Consider the following 12,321-nt stretch of genomic DNA (forward strand, 5'->3'; position numbering starts at 1 on the left):
CGGTTAGGGGGAGGGGGCGCTGTCCTAAGTCGTCGCTGCTGCCGCCGCCGCCGCTACTACATCTTAAAGTGCTTTTCTGCCGCAGGAGAAGGCGGCGCAGTTTGCAAGCCACGGCAGGCGCCGAGAGCGCTTCTGAACCGGAGCCCGGGAGGGCAGCGAAGGGCGAGCGAAAGCGAAGGGGCGGCTCCGTGGCCCCCTCCCCCGACCTGGGAGGATTCTCCCCGGACTCCACTGAGATGGCCCCGCAGTCCCCCCGCACTGAGAGCGCGGCGACCTCCTAGCCCGGACTCCCAGCTCCGGGGATTCAGTCTCCCTGGCCAGAGTCCTTCCCACCCCACTCCAGTGCTTCCAGTCCCAGCCGCTGGAGACCAAGTCTGGTGAGGAGGGGAAAGGGGTCCCAGAAGGGCCTAATGGCCCTAAGAGGTTGATAGGCTCTCTCCCCACTTGCCCCTTCCAACCTGCCCCTGCCCCCAATCTCCCCAGGGTTCATTTGGGCCCCTGTCCCCTCTGCCTTACACAGGATGGCATCAACAGAACTCGCACCGGGAGAGGGAGGTGCCGAGACGCTTGCTCCTTCCTGGATGTTTGCTTCTACTGCCCAGACCCACTCCCAGAGGGACATCAGCTGAGGAGATTGCCACTTTCAAGTGCACATTGAGCATTGCACAACTCCAGGGGGCACCATTTCTCCGGTAGTCATCGTAGACTTGTATAGCTGTTGTGACTGCTTTCCAGCAGATGGCACTCAAGCGTTTTGAGAAAGGGATGCCTTTTTCTAATGCACCCGGCAGTGCTATTGGGCTAGTGTCAGGGGTGGCTAGGCCCTCTGTGAGATCCTGTTGGTGCCTGTATCCCCTACCCTTTGCCTCAGTCTTGCTGGGATTAGGAGGGGTTCTAGAGTAGCATGTGGGGAAGGGACTCCTCTCCTAGGTGGTCTCCCAGGTCCCCCCAGGGTTTACCCATCCTCCCCCACAAAACTTTCTGCTATCCTGGAGCTGATTTCAGGGTAACGGCGCCTGTCCAGGCATACCTGGTGACCTACTGTGGATTTGTTTGGCTTGGCCTAGAAAGCTGCAGGGCAGCCAAGCTGAAGTGCAGATCAGAGACCCTCTTCCTGCTTCCTCACCCAGGGCAGGGGTTTTTTCAATCTCACAGGGATTGGGCCCTCTCCTACTTTCTGCAAGTACAGACTGTCCAGGTGAGAGGAGGAAGAGGGGCTAGAAGCTGGACCTGCAGGGGCAGAACCAAAAGTTGCAAACTGACGGCACCTACTGGCAACCATAAAGACTGCAGGAGGGCTGGGGAGTTATGGCCGAAGACAAGATTCTGGGATTCTCTCCGCGCCGTCTCATGGACTACTGGGGTCTCTTCTGCCCCATCTGCCTTGGAGAAGGGTAAAGAGAACCAGGATCCTCAAGTCCCTGGGGGAAGCCTGGCCTGTCTCTGATTCAGAAAACTGCCCCCAGCCCCCTCCCCGTCCTTCACCATCAATGGACCCAGTTCTGCCACAAACTTATTGTGTGAACTTGGACACCACCCCTTGGAGCTCGAATGTCCCTAACTGCAATGGAGGTAGGTCATCTCCACCTAGCCTAGCTTTTGAAGCTCTTGTGAGAATAAAATGGGACCAGGAAGAATAGTTCTGATCCCAATGCCAGACTTGTCTTCTAGAGACCGCAGACCTGGGAGGCATAAAGGTACTGGGACATGGAGGAAGGAGGGCAGGACTGGCGAAGAAGCATGAATGCAGGTGAGTGTAGGCAATCTGGACAGATTTCCAGGTGAGACAGATGCCCACACTCCTACCCCAGCAGCCCCCCCAATCCAATCCATCCTCGGGCTCACCCCCATCACCATCTAGGGTAATTCCTGGGAGGCAGGAAAATGAACACGAGGAGGCCTCCCCACCATTCATGCAACCCACCTTTACTGAGCACCTGTTGTGTGCAGGCTTTGTGCTACATCCAGGGGATCCAGACACAGCCGAGACCGCTGTCCGCCCTCAGGGAGCTTACTGCCTAGTGAGGGGAGACAGACATATGAATAAAATAAGTGCAGGTGCCCTGGGGGTGTTTATAGGGGGCAGGGTGGGCCAGAGGCACAAATGGTCAGTTCGACATCCAGAGCGTGGAAAGACTTCATGGAGGAGGTCACCCTTGAGCCAACAACGGTCTTCAATGCTAGAGGAACAAACACAGGTAGTATCGGGCTAACCTGGATTCTATCCCAGTTTTGCCACCAAGGTCACCGGGGAACCTGAAACAAGTTACTGTCTGAGCTTCACTGAGCTTCACTTTTTTTTTCTTTTTTTTTTTTTAACATCTTTATTGGAGTATAATTGCTTTACAATGGTGTGTTAGTTTCTGCTTTATAACAAAGTGAATCAGCTATACGTATACATATATCCCCATATCTCCTCCCTGTGGCATCTCCTTCCCAACTCTAGGTGGTCACAAAGCACCGAGCTGATCTCCCCGTGCTACACGGCTGCTTCCCACTAGCTATCTATCTTACATTTGGTAGTATATATAAGTCCATGTCACTGTCTCACTTCGTCCCAGCTTACCCTTCCCCCTCCCTGTGTCCTCAAGTCCGTTCTCTACGTCTGCGTCTTTATTCCTGTCCTTACCTGGAAAATGGTAAGAAAGAAAAACGGGTTGGGAGGGAAGAGAGAGAAAGAAACAGTGGCCCGTGCAGTACCCAGCAAACAGTAGGCACCAAATGTTTGCTCCCTCCTGTCCCTCCCTGGTGGAAACTAACTTCTCCACGTGGCTGGAGATCCCTCGGTGGCAGGATCTGTGTGTCCCCCACCAGACCAGAAGTTCCCAGTGGACTGGGTTTAGTATCTCCTCCTCCTCTGGCCTGCTGGTGTCTGCGAGAGGCTGTATATAAAGGGCATGGGATTTGGAGTCCCTGGACCTGGGTTCAAGTAGCAGCACAGCCACTTAAGAGCTTTGTTACACTAGAAACTAACATAACATTGTAAATTAACTACTTCAATTTTTTTAAAAAAGAGTTTTGGACACACACTTAATGTCTTGAAGGGTCATTTTCATCCTCTGTTAAAAGAGAGAGAGAGAGAGAATAATTGGGCTTGCCCCACAGGACGATTGCAAGAAAAAGTGAGATAATGGAAGAGAAAGGGCTTTGGAACCCGAGGAAAGAGAAGCAGATGCTGCGTATTGGTTTTCTCCACCTGACTGCTGTCTATTTGACGACAGGGAGCCCCCCAAAGGCAGAAACCTGGTTCTCCTTCTCCGTGGTCTTCCCCAGCCCAGGGCTCTACGGGTAAAAGAAACTCTTCCTTCCCCTCAGCATCCCTGTCTGTCCCTCACCTCCTGGACACCCAGGGGGCCCAGGAAGACGCTCCTAATGGAGGGGTGAAAAGCCTTGCTCCCTTCAGCCTCTTCCACCCCACACCCTCACTGGCTTGTTGCTTAGAAAGAGTCTCACTAGCTCCCTTGTTAGGTCAGTATCGAATGTCTACTGGGCTCCAGCTGGGCTTCTTAGATAATCAATAAGAAAAAGAGCTCTATTCCCAAGGGAAAGACACAGTCCTGTCCTCAGGGAAACCCCCGATCTGATGGGCTTGCCCCAGGGAGCATCTCATAGGATGGAGTAGGCAAAATGTACATAATAACGAAGATTAACATTTAATGAGCATGGACCTTACACTGGACACGTTCTAAGTGCTTCACTATGTCCCCTTCACAACAACCTCATGTAGTTAGTCACTATCATTATCCCCTTTTTCAGATAGGGAAAGTGAGGCACAGAGAGGTATGTAACTCACTCAAGGTCACACAACAAGTAAGTGGAAGATCAGGGATGTGAACCCAGGCAGCCTGGCTCCAGGGTCTGTATGATTAACCCTTAGGCTTTACTGCCTTCCAAAACAGCTGGTCGGAAGCATTGTAAACAAATGCCAAGAGCAAAAGACTGTGGTGCAGCGTGCAAGCTGATCAGAGCAGAGGGGACACTGACGTGGGACGGGGCCCCAGGCCTCCCCATAACTTTGGCTTCCCAGCCCCTGTCTGGCTGCCCTGGACTGTCCACTGTGCCCACACCAAATAGGGAGCTCAGCTTCCCTCCATGTTGGCTGATGTCCAAGCCCCCGATACAACATCCTTCGTAGTCGCCCCAGGTGTGGGCTGAGCAATGGCACCTCAGTATGGCTGCCTCCTTGCCCACCAGTGCCCCACACTTGGCGAGACCAGATCAGGAGAGCAAGGATCTCCACAAAGACTCCACAGCACAGAGGGAGGTCTGGTCCAGAGGACAGAGCCTGAGTCCTTCCCACAGGTCATGCAGCTCCAGAAGTGAACACCCAGGCAGGGGAGAGAGTGGGGAAAGGAGAGCCCATCTGCCGTTGGGCTGGCCGGGATCCAGTTTCATATCTCCAGTCCATCCTGCTCTGCTGCTTGCAAGCTTCGTGGCCACTTGCCCTTCCTCGGCTTCAGTTTTACCATCTGTAAAATGGGGGGAGGGGAACTCACTGAATTGTGAAGTCCTTTCCAGCTGGAGCAGTCTAGGAATCTAGAACCTCTGGAGTTCTTTTACATGGTCCTAGGCCCAGTGTTGGCATGGCTTCCAACCCTCCAGAATTTGCACTGTTTCCAGGCTTACTGGCACTGGCAAAATCTCTGTCTCATTGCTCAAAGCCTGCACCGCAGATGAGCCAAGTGAATGATGCTGGGCTCTTTGAGAGCTCTGTCACCACCCAGAGGGGAGATAAGGCTCACCCAAAGGCACACAGCGAGTAAGTAATCCAGCCAAGACTTAAGCGAGATACAGTTACTGCCTGCTGCAGACTTAGCCACCTGTGCCATGCTACCCCTGCTGCCAGAGCATCGCCAGCAAGCCATGGGTTCAAGACTCAGGGAAGGTGGAGATGGGGGCAGTGGGCGGGGGAGAAAAAGCAGATGCTACCTGGGCTAATCTATTCAGAAGACACTTGCAAAAGTAGAGACACAGAGGCAACTCCGGGCCAAGAGAGACAGATGTTAGGATGGGAAAATCATCCTCCCTGCTTCCCCTGACACCTGTTAAGAGCAAGGTGTCTGCTTGCCAGGTGCCTCTTGACCTGATAGCTCAGAAGCTCAGAATCAGAGCAGACCCCGAGTCCTTTCCGCACACTCCCTGGAAGACTCCAAGCCCTGCCTCTTACTCTCCTGGCCCTGGAGAAAGAGTGCTACCTACCCCTTAGAAAATCCCAAAGAGACTCTACCAAGGGACTGCTGACCCCACAGAATCGCCCCCAAAAGAGCTCTAGGATTAGAGACCCCACAGAGGAGTCCTCAGATTCAGTAAAACCCAAGAGACAGGGCCTGGGTTCCAGAGAGATCCCAACACTCACACACACAGGGGCCCTATTCCCCAGCTGCATGCATCGCCCTCTCCCCACCAGCACTAGGAGTTCACAAATAGCCCCAGTCGCACCTTCTGCTTAGTCCCAGACCTCTCTTCTGGCCCCATCACCCCACGTCCAGAGCCAAGAGCTCTGGTCCCTCACATCAGGCTTGGTGTCTCACCCTTTCTTTCCTCCCCACCCCTGCCCACTTCACCCCAGCCTTCCTCTTCTCCCCACCCAGGAGAACATCCTGGTCAGAGGAGCTTCCCAAGCTTGGTAACCAACATCCCAACACCACCGGGGAAACGTGAGGAAGACACACACCCCCCAGGACAAGTGAGTAGACTGCAAGAAAGGAAGGGGGAAAGGAGTAACTATGACCTCCATTCCCTCATCTGCAAAATAGGGGTGATAACCATACCAGCCTCGTAAGGTTGTTACAAGACGCTGTACAGAGTGCTTCCTTCTGGTTATACCTCATTTAATAAATACATATGGAGGGCTTCCCTGGTAGCGCAGTGGTTGGGAGTCCGCCTGCCGATGCAGGGGACGCGGGTTCGTGACCCGGTCCGGGAAGATCCCACATGGCGTGAAGCGGCTAGGCCTGTGAGCCATGGCCGCTGAGCCTGCGCGTCCGGAGCCTGTGCTCCGCAACGGGAGAGGCTACAATAGCAAGAGGCCCGCGTACCGCAAAAAAAAAATAAAATAAATAAATACATACGGAAAAACATAATGGAATACTACTACATATCCTCCACCAGACTTGGTAACGATTTTAAATATTGACAGTACCAGAATGTGGAGTAAGGGGATTCTCGTACAATGCTGGCAAGAAAACAAACTTGTACAACCACTTGGAAGCAACCAACAATCCCACCCCGAGAATACACCCAATAGAAAAGTCTGTGTGTGTTTATTTGTGTGTATTCCAAAACACACGTATAAGAGTATTCATAGCGGCATTATTCAGCCAAACATTGGAATCAATAGTAAAATAGGTAAATCTATAATTGAATAAACTATCGCTACATCCAACAACATAGATGAATCACACATTAAACAGATTAATACTGTATGATTCTCTTATTCAAAAGCAGGCAAAGCTAATCTGTGGTTTTAGAAATCAGGTTACTTTTGGGGAGAAGGGTGGGAATAATCACTGGAAGGGGTCTTATGGGGTACAGGTAATGTTCGTTATTTAGTTACATGGTGTATTAACTGTGTAAATGTTCACTGAGCTAAACGTTTCTTGTTTCTGCACTTTCCTGTATGTTACACTTTAATGTTTTTGAGAAAAACCTTTTTTGTTTATTTTTTTAAAGAGCCCTAGCTCTCAAGTCATCCCGCCTGGACTGGATTTCTGGCAGTAGATTTAGAATAAGTTAGCACATCTCTCTGTGCCTGGGTGCCCTCATCTTTCATATTAATCACCCGTCGTGTTATATAGGGCGGCTCTAGTGATTACATGAATGAATCCGCGTAAAATGCTTACAATGATGCCTGCCCCTTATTAAGTGTCCAATGAGTGTTAGTTATTAGCCATGACCAGCCAGGTTAGTGAGGTGAAGAGCCTGAAACCAAAGCGCCGGCACTGAATTCTGGATTTGCCGTTTCCTAGCCCTGTGACTTCAGCCAAATGACATCCTCCCTCTTTTATCCTTAAACGCTCTCTGTTGTAAAAGAGGAATAACACCAGCCCAGCCTGATAGAGAGCTGTGCGAGAACCTACAGAGACTATCTATGTAAAGCAGTCAGCGCAGTGCCCGGCACAGATACATATTAGCCATGATGGTGATTGATCACCATGGTAACCCTATAAACCCATTTTATAGATGGGGCTCCAGGTAGTCAAAAGACTGGATTAAGGTCTCATGGAACTAAACGTGATTTAAATCCTTTTGGGGGATGATAGAGCTCCACCTGGCACCCCCGCCACATCCCCTCTTTCACATAACCCCCATCCTCTTCTCTCCTAAAGCCTGTATTCCTCCCACTCTCACCCCTCAGCCCTCACTGTTCCCAGAGGCTTGATATTTGGAGCCAGTAATCCTCAATACCTGTGCAGTCTGTTCCTCACCCCTACCCAGTCACGATGATCTAAAGAGCAGCAGAAGCTGGTCCCAAAGCCAGGGGAAAACCAGACAGCCCGTAATGGAGACGAGCTTTGCCCTCAGGTTGGGGCGCACAAGCTATAGGTCAGAGAGCTCTCGCAGTCAGAGCTAGGGGTTCGAATCCCAGCTGTGCCCTGATTAACCGTGCACTGTGGGCTTGTCTCTTCACTATGATGGTCCTCAGTTTCCTCATCTGTAAAATGAGGATGCCAGTCCCTACTTCACTCTGTAGGGCTATCAGGAGTATCAAATGAGGCTATCCATATAAGTGAAAGGACATATATCCCAGAACACAGGTTACAAATTAGTAGCTCGATGTTTTGTCAAATCACACTGACATTCAGCCTCTACTCAGGCTCCCCCCACCAGCAAACAAACAAGCAAGTATGCATTAGGAGAGGGAGGGAAGGGCCTGGAGCCCAAAGAGATGAGATGGCCAGAGAGACAGATGGATGCGGGTAGAGGTACACAGCACCACGCCCCAGCCTACTCCTCCCTTTCAGGGTCCCACCCTGATGCCCCCTGCAATTCTGACACCTAGTCTGATGTGTGGGTTTTCCAACACCATCAAGACATTCTACAACACTAGCTTGGTGTCCTACGATTTAACTCAATTCTCACTGTCTACCTGGAGATGGCATCAGATCCCACAGGTTAAGGGCTCACTCCAACAATACCACCCCCCCTCACCTTCAGATGCCAATCACAAGCTCAGGTTGTCACCTGGGCTTCTGACTGACCAGCTTTATATAAGAAGTTCCAATGACGCCCCGCCTTGGGTTCGATTAATTTGCTGGGGCACCTCACAAAACTCAGAGAAACATTTTACTTACTAGATTACTGGTTTATTATAAAAGGATATAACTCAGGAACAGCCAGATGGAAGACAGACATAGGGCAAGGTATGGGGAAAGGTGGGTGGAGCTTCTCCTACCCAGCCACTCTCTTAGCTCTCTGAGTGTTCGCTGATGCAGGAGCTCTCCAAATCCCATCCTTCTGGGTTTTTATGGAGGCTTCATTACATGGGCATGATTGATTAAATCATTGGTGATTGAACTCAATCTCCGGCACTTCTCTCCTCCAAGGTCAGGGTTGGGACCAAAATTTCTAAACCTCTGATAACTTTCTACTCCCATCGGGGCTCCTGGCTTAGCCCCATTGCCTTCCCCTACAAAAGTCCCTCACCCCAAATATATACCCTCCCCTTCTGTGGTTCACCTCCAGCCTTCCTGCCTCTCCTTCCACATATAGGATGGAATTAGGCCTCCTGGTCCCCCTGGCTGCCAGTAGTTTCCAGAACCCCCAGGACATCAGGGATACCCTGGCCATGAAGACTCCCAGGACCACCCTGGATACCTAGGGACTGGGACTGGCGGGCTCCCAGGAACCGCAGGGCAGCCCTGGCTGTCCAAGGCTGCCAAGCCCACATGGGCTCCCATGGAGGTCAGGGACTGGTGGGGGACCCTCTGGGCAAGAGTTTCCTCCAGGCCAGACAAGTCAGCCAGGTCCACTCACCTTGGCTCCCAGTCTCCTCTATCCTGAGCCCGCCTGCAACTCCCTCAACACCCTTTTTAACTTCTTTCTGGGGACTGCTCACTTATCGCTGAGTTTTAGCCATCATTTTTCTAGTTGTCCTATTGCCATGAGTAGAATGTGAGTTACTGGACATCGGCAACTGGGCCTTTCTCTCCTCCTCTTCCCCCTGTTTCTTTACTTTCTCCCTCCGTCCTTTTCTTTAGCACCTCACCTCCATCCTTCCCTACAACCTTTCCCATAACAAATGCTGCTCACATGTAAGACACTGTGTCCGACGCATCCCTGTGTAGTCTTAGACTGGCATGTAATAGATGCTCAGGAATATCTACTGTTGGTTCACTGACCCTCTACCCTACCTCCCCTCTCTCCCACCTATCTCTCTCCCTTTGGGGATCTTTCCCCAGGACTGAAGAGCTCATCTCATCCTGTGTCCTACCCCCCTTCCCAGTACAGGGCCAAAGAGCAGAGGGAGGCTCTATGGATGCCCTAGGTTTGTCCCATAGGCTTGGAGGGGCCTCCTGGAGCCCCAGGTCCATCTGGAAATGTCATCTATGCTCAGTTGGATCTCCCTGAGAGGACGGGACAGAGGACCCCTCCTTCATGGCTTCTGTCCCCTCTTTCTCTCTTATTTCCTCTTCCTCCCTGAAGCAATGTTCTCAAATCTGCCTTTCAGATCTCACCATCCGCTGTTAGAGATTAATTGGCTTTGAGGAGGCAGTGTATGTAGTAGAACATCAATAGTCTGGGAATTGTGTGATCTTAGACATCTCACTTCTCATATGTCAGTGAAGCCTGTGAAAGTATTTTTTCCCCTCAGAATAAATGATTCCAGATGCTCCCTTCATCCTCTCTTCTCTCATTTGTTTGCTCAAAATTTGTCCTTTGCAATACCCTGCCGTTCCCCTCATTCCTTCATCTGCTCCACCTCTTTCCGAGTGGCATCAGTGGACACCCTCCTCCCTACTGCCAGTACCCCCATCACTACCCCCCAACACACACCTTCTGTATTCAGGTAGCCCCAAGAAAAGGAGGTAGGAGGGTGTCTACAGAGACCCCGTGGGACTGCCCTGGCTCTGCTTCCAGAGGACAGACCTAACCTGAGTCCCACCTCTCTGCTGAGTGCACGTGAGGTATGTGGATAGAGGAGCACCACACCTAAGCACACCCCCACCTCACCCCATCCTTAGAGGTGCCCAGGTTCGATCCCTAGTCAGGGAACTAAGATCCTGCAAGCTGAGTGGCGAGGCCAAGAAAAAAAGTAATCTGGGAAGAACAGAGTAGCTGAGAGAACCGTAGGAGGAGGAGGGCTTGTGAATGAGATTGCTGGGCCTGCTGACTCTTTATCCACTTTCCAGTTAGGAGTAGGATTCATTCGCCCTAGTGGAGAATTCCTCGCCTTTTCACCTCATGGGGATGCAGACTTACTCAGGAAAAGTCTCTCCTGGGACACTTGCAGCTGACCCCTTCTGCCTCTTCTGGGTTTTCTTTCCTGCAGCTCCCTCACTGGGGAGAGAGTCCAGGCCCAGATGCTCCAGGACAGTCCCAGTGCCCCCAACGGCAGCCCAGCCAACATCAGTAATAGATACTGAGCTTTCCGCTGACTCCGCGGAGGATGGAGCAAACTGTTGGTACAGTGGGCCCTAGCTTCCAGTTGGGGGCGCAAGCAGAGGCATTTCCCTTCACTTTAGTGTTTGACTTTGCCAGGCCAGCCCTCCAGAGTCCTGCGCTCCTGAAACAGAGGTTTTGCTGCTGGTATGCTGCCCCCATGTGGACAATGAGAGTACTGATAGTACCGTTAGCGGAGAGCCTCCTGGGGAATAATGGGCATCGTACAAGGTGCTAAGGATTCCAAAGACGCAGGCAGTCCCTGCCTTCAGAAGTGCTTGTGGTCTGAACACGGAGCCCTGCAGGTAAACACACCACGGTCAGTGCTGCATAATAGAGAGAAATGCCCCGGATGCCAAGAAAACAGAGGAGCCAGAGTGGTTAGGAAGAGCTTCAAGGGAGGAGACTTTGGATCTAAGTCTTGAAAGGTAAGTAGAAATTCACAATCTTGAGGAAATCGCCCTCCAAGCCTCAGTTTTCTCAGTTTAAAAGGTTTTTGTAAAGACCGGGGGGGGGAATTATGTAAGGTGCTTATTATGGTATCTAGTACATAACCGGCACTCAGGAATTTACATATATCCGATTTATTCTAAGGGACTGGCTCCGATTATGGGTTGACGAGTCTGCAATCTGTAGGGCCGCCCGGCAGGCTGGAGACTTGCAGGATTTCTATGTTAGTCTTGAGGCAGAATTCTTTCTGGGAAACCTGTTTTCTGCTCTCAAGGCCTTCAACTGATCAGACGAGGCCCACTGGAATTATAAAGGGTTAATCCTTTTACTTAAGGTCAACTGATTGTAGATGATGCTAATTACATCTACAAAATACCTTCACAGCAATATCTAGACTAGAGTTTGACCAAACACCGGATACCCTAGCCTAGCCAAGTTGACACAGAAAATTAACCATCACAGACATCATTCCAAGCAGAGGCTACTCCAGACAGGGGCTATATTACATTTCCCCACTTGATTAGGCTTTTTTTTTTTTTTTTTTTTTTTTGGCAGTACGCAAGCCTCTCACTGCTGTGGCCTCTCCCGTTGTGGAGCACAGGCTCCGGACACACAGGCTCAGCGGCCATGGCTTACGGGCCCAGCCGCTCTGCGGCATGTGCGAACCCGTGTCCCCTGCATCGGCAGGCGGACTCTCAACCACTGCGCCACCAGAGAAGCCCTGATTAGGCTTTTTGAAAAATCACTCTGTTAAACGAGTAAAACGTAAGTGTTTAAATAATACTAGGCTTGAATCTGATAAATAATTTATAGCACAATTCATAGAAATGTAAACTCCAGTGGGCTTGAGCTCTGGTGCAGCTCCAGGCTGGGCACTGGCGGGGGAGGGGAAGACAAAGAGGCAGACATACCCTGATTTAAACCAACTCAATGCACAAAAAGTTATATTTGCAATCACACAGTGTTAAAACAAGAAGGGCTCCCCCCCTTAAAAATCATTTACCCAGGGTTTTTGTTTGTTCATTTTTGTTCGTTTGTTTTTTTAATGTAAGTAGTGGATCATCATTTTCAAATGAAATCTTGCACAGAATCTTACACAGGACATAGAAGATGAAAATGGAGCTTCTCTGGGTTGGAGAACCTGGGCCTCACCTCCTCTAACCAACCTCCCCATTCTCACCATCACCTCTCTAAGACTGAGGAAGGTATAGGCTTCAGTTTACAGGTGGGGAAACTGAGACCTAGAGAGAGGAGATGTGCCCAAGGTCA

The 12,321-nt window shown here is 51.0% G+C and overlaps 1 long non-coding RNA gene across 3 annotated transcripts in view; it reads left to right on the forward strand.

The window, feature by feature from the left end:
• LOC112398774 (uncharacterized) overlaps positions 1-11,638 on the forward strand; it is a 14,707-nt gene extending 3,069 nt beyond the window's left edge. For 2 of the 3 annotated variants that reach the window (XR_003003058.1, XR_003003057.1), the window contains 6 exons: positions 86-377; positions 521-1,572; positions 1,672-1,750; positions 5,592-5,686; positions 10,702-11,030; positions 11,608-11,638. This is a non-coding gene — a long non-coding RNA (uncharacterized LOC112398774). Of the gene's footprint in view, positions 1-85; positions 378-520; positions 1,573-1,671; positions 1,751-3,221; positions 3,289-5,591; positions 5,687-10,701; positions 11,031-11,607 lie in introns of all 3 variants that reach the window. The other variant, XR_003003059.1, reaches the window with a different exon arrangement.
• Positions 11,639-12,321: the final 683 nt, after the last annotated feature.

This window comes from Neophocaena asiaeorientalis, unplaced genomic scaffold (assembly GCF_003031525.2).
Source record: "Neophocaena asiaeorientalis asiaeorientalis breed wild unplaced genomic scaffold, Neophocaena_asiaeorientalis_V1.1 scaffold1, whole genome shotgun sequence".
Classification (NCBI taxonomy): Eukaryota; Metazoa; Chordata; class Mammalia; order Artiodactyla; family Phocoenidae; genus Neophocaena; species Neophocaena asiaeorientalis.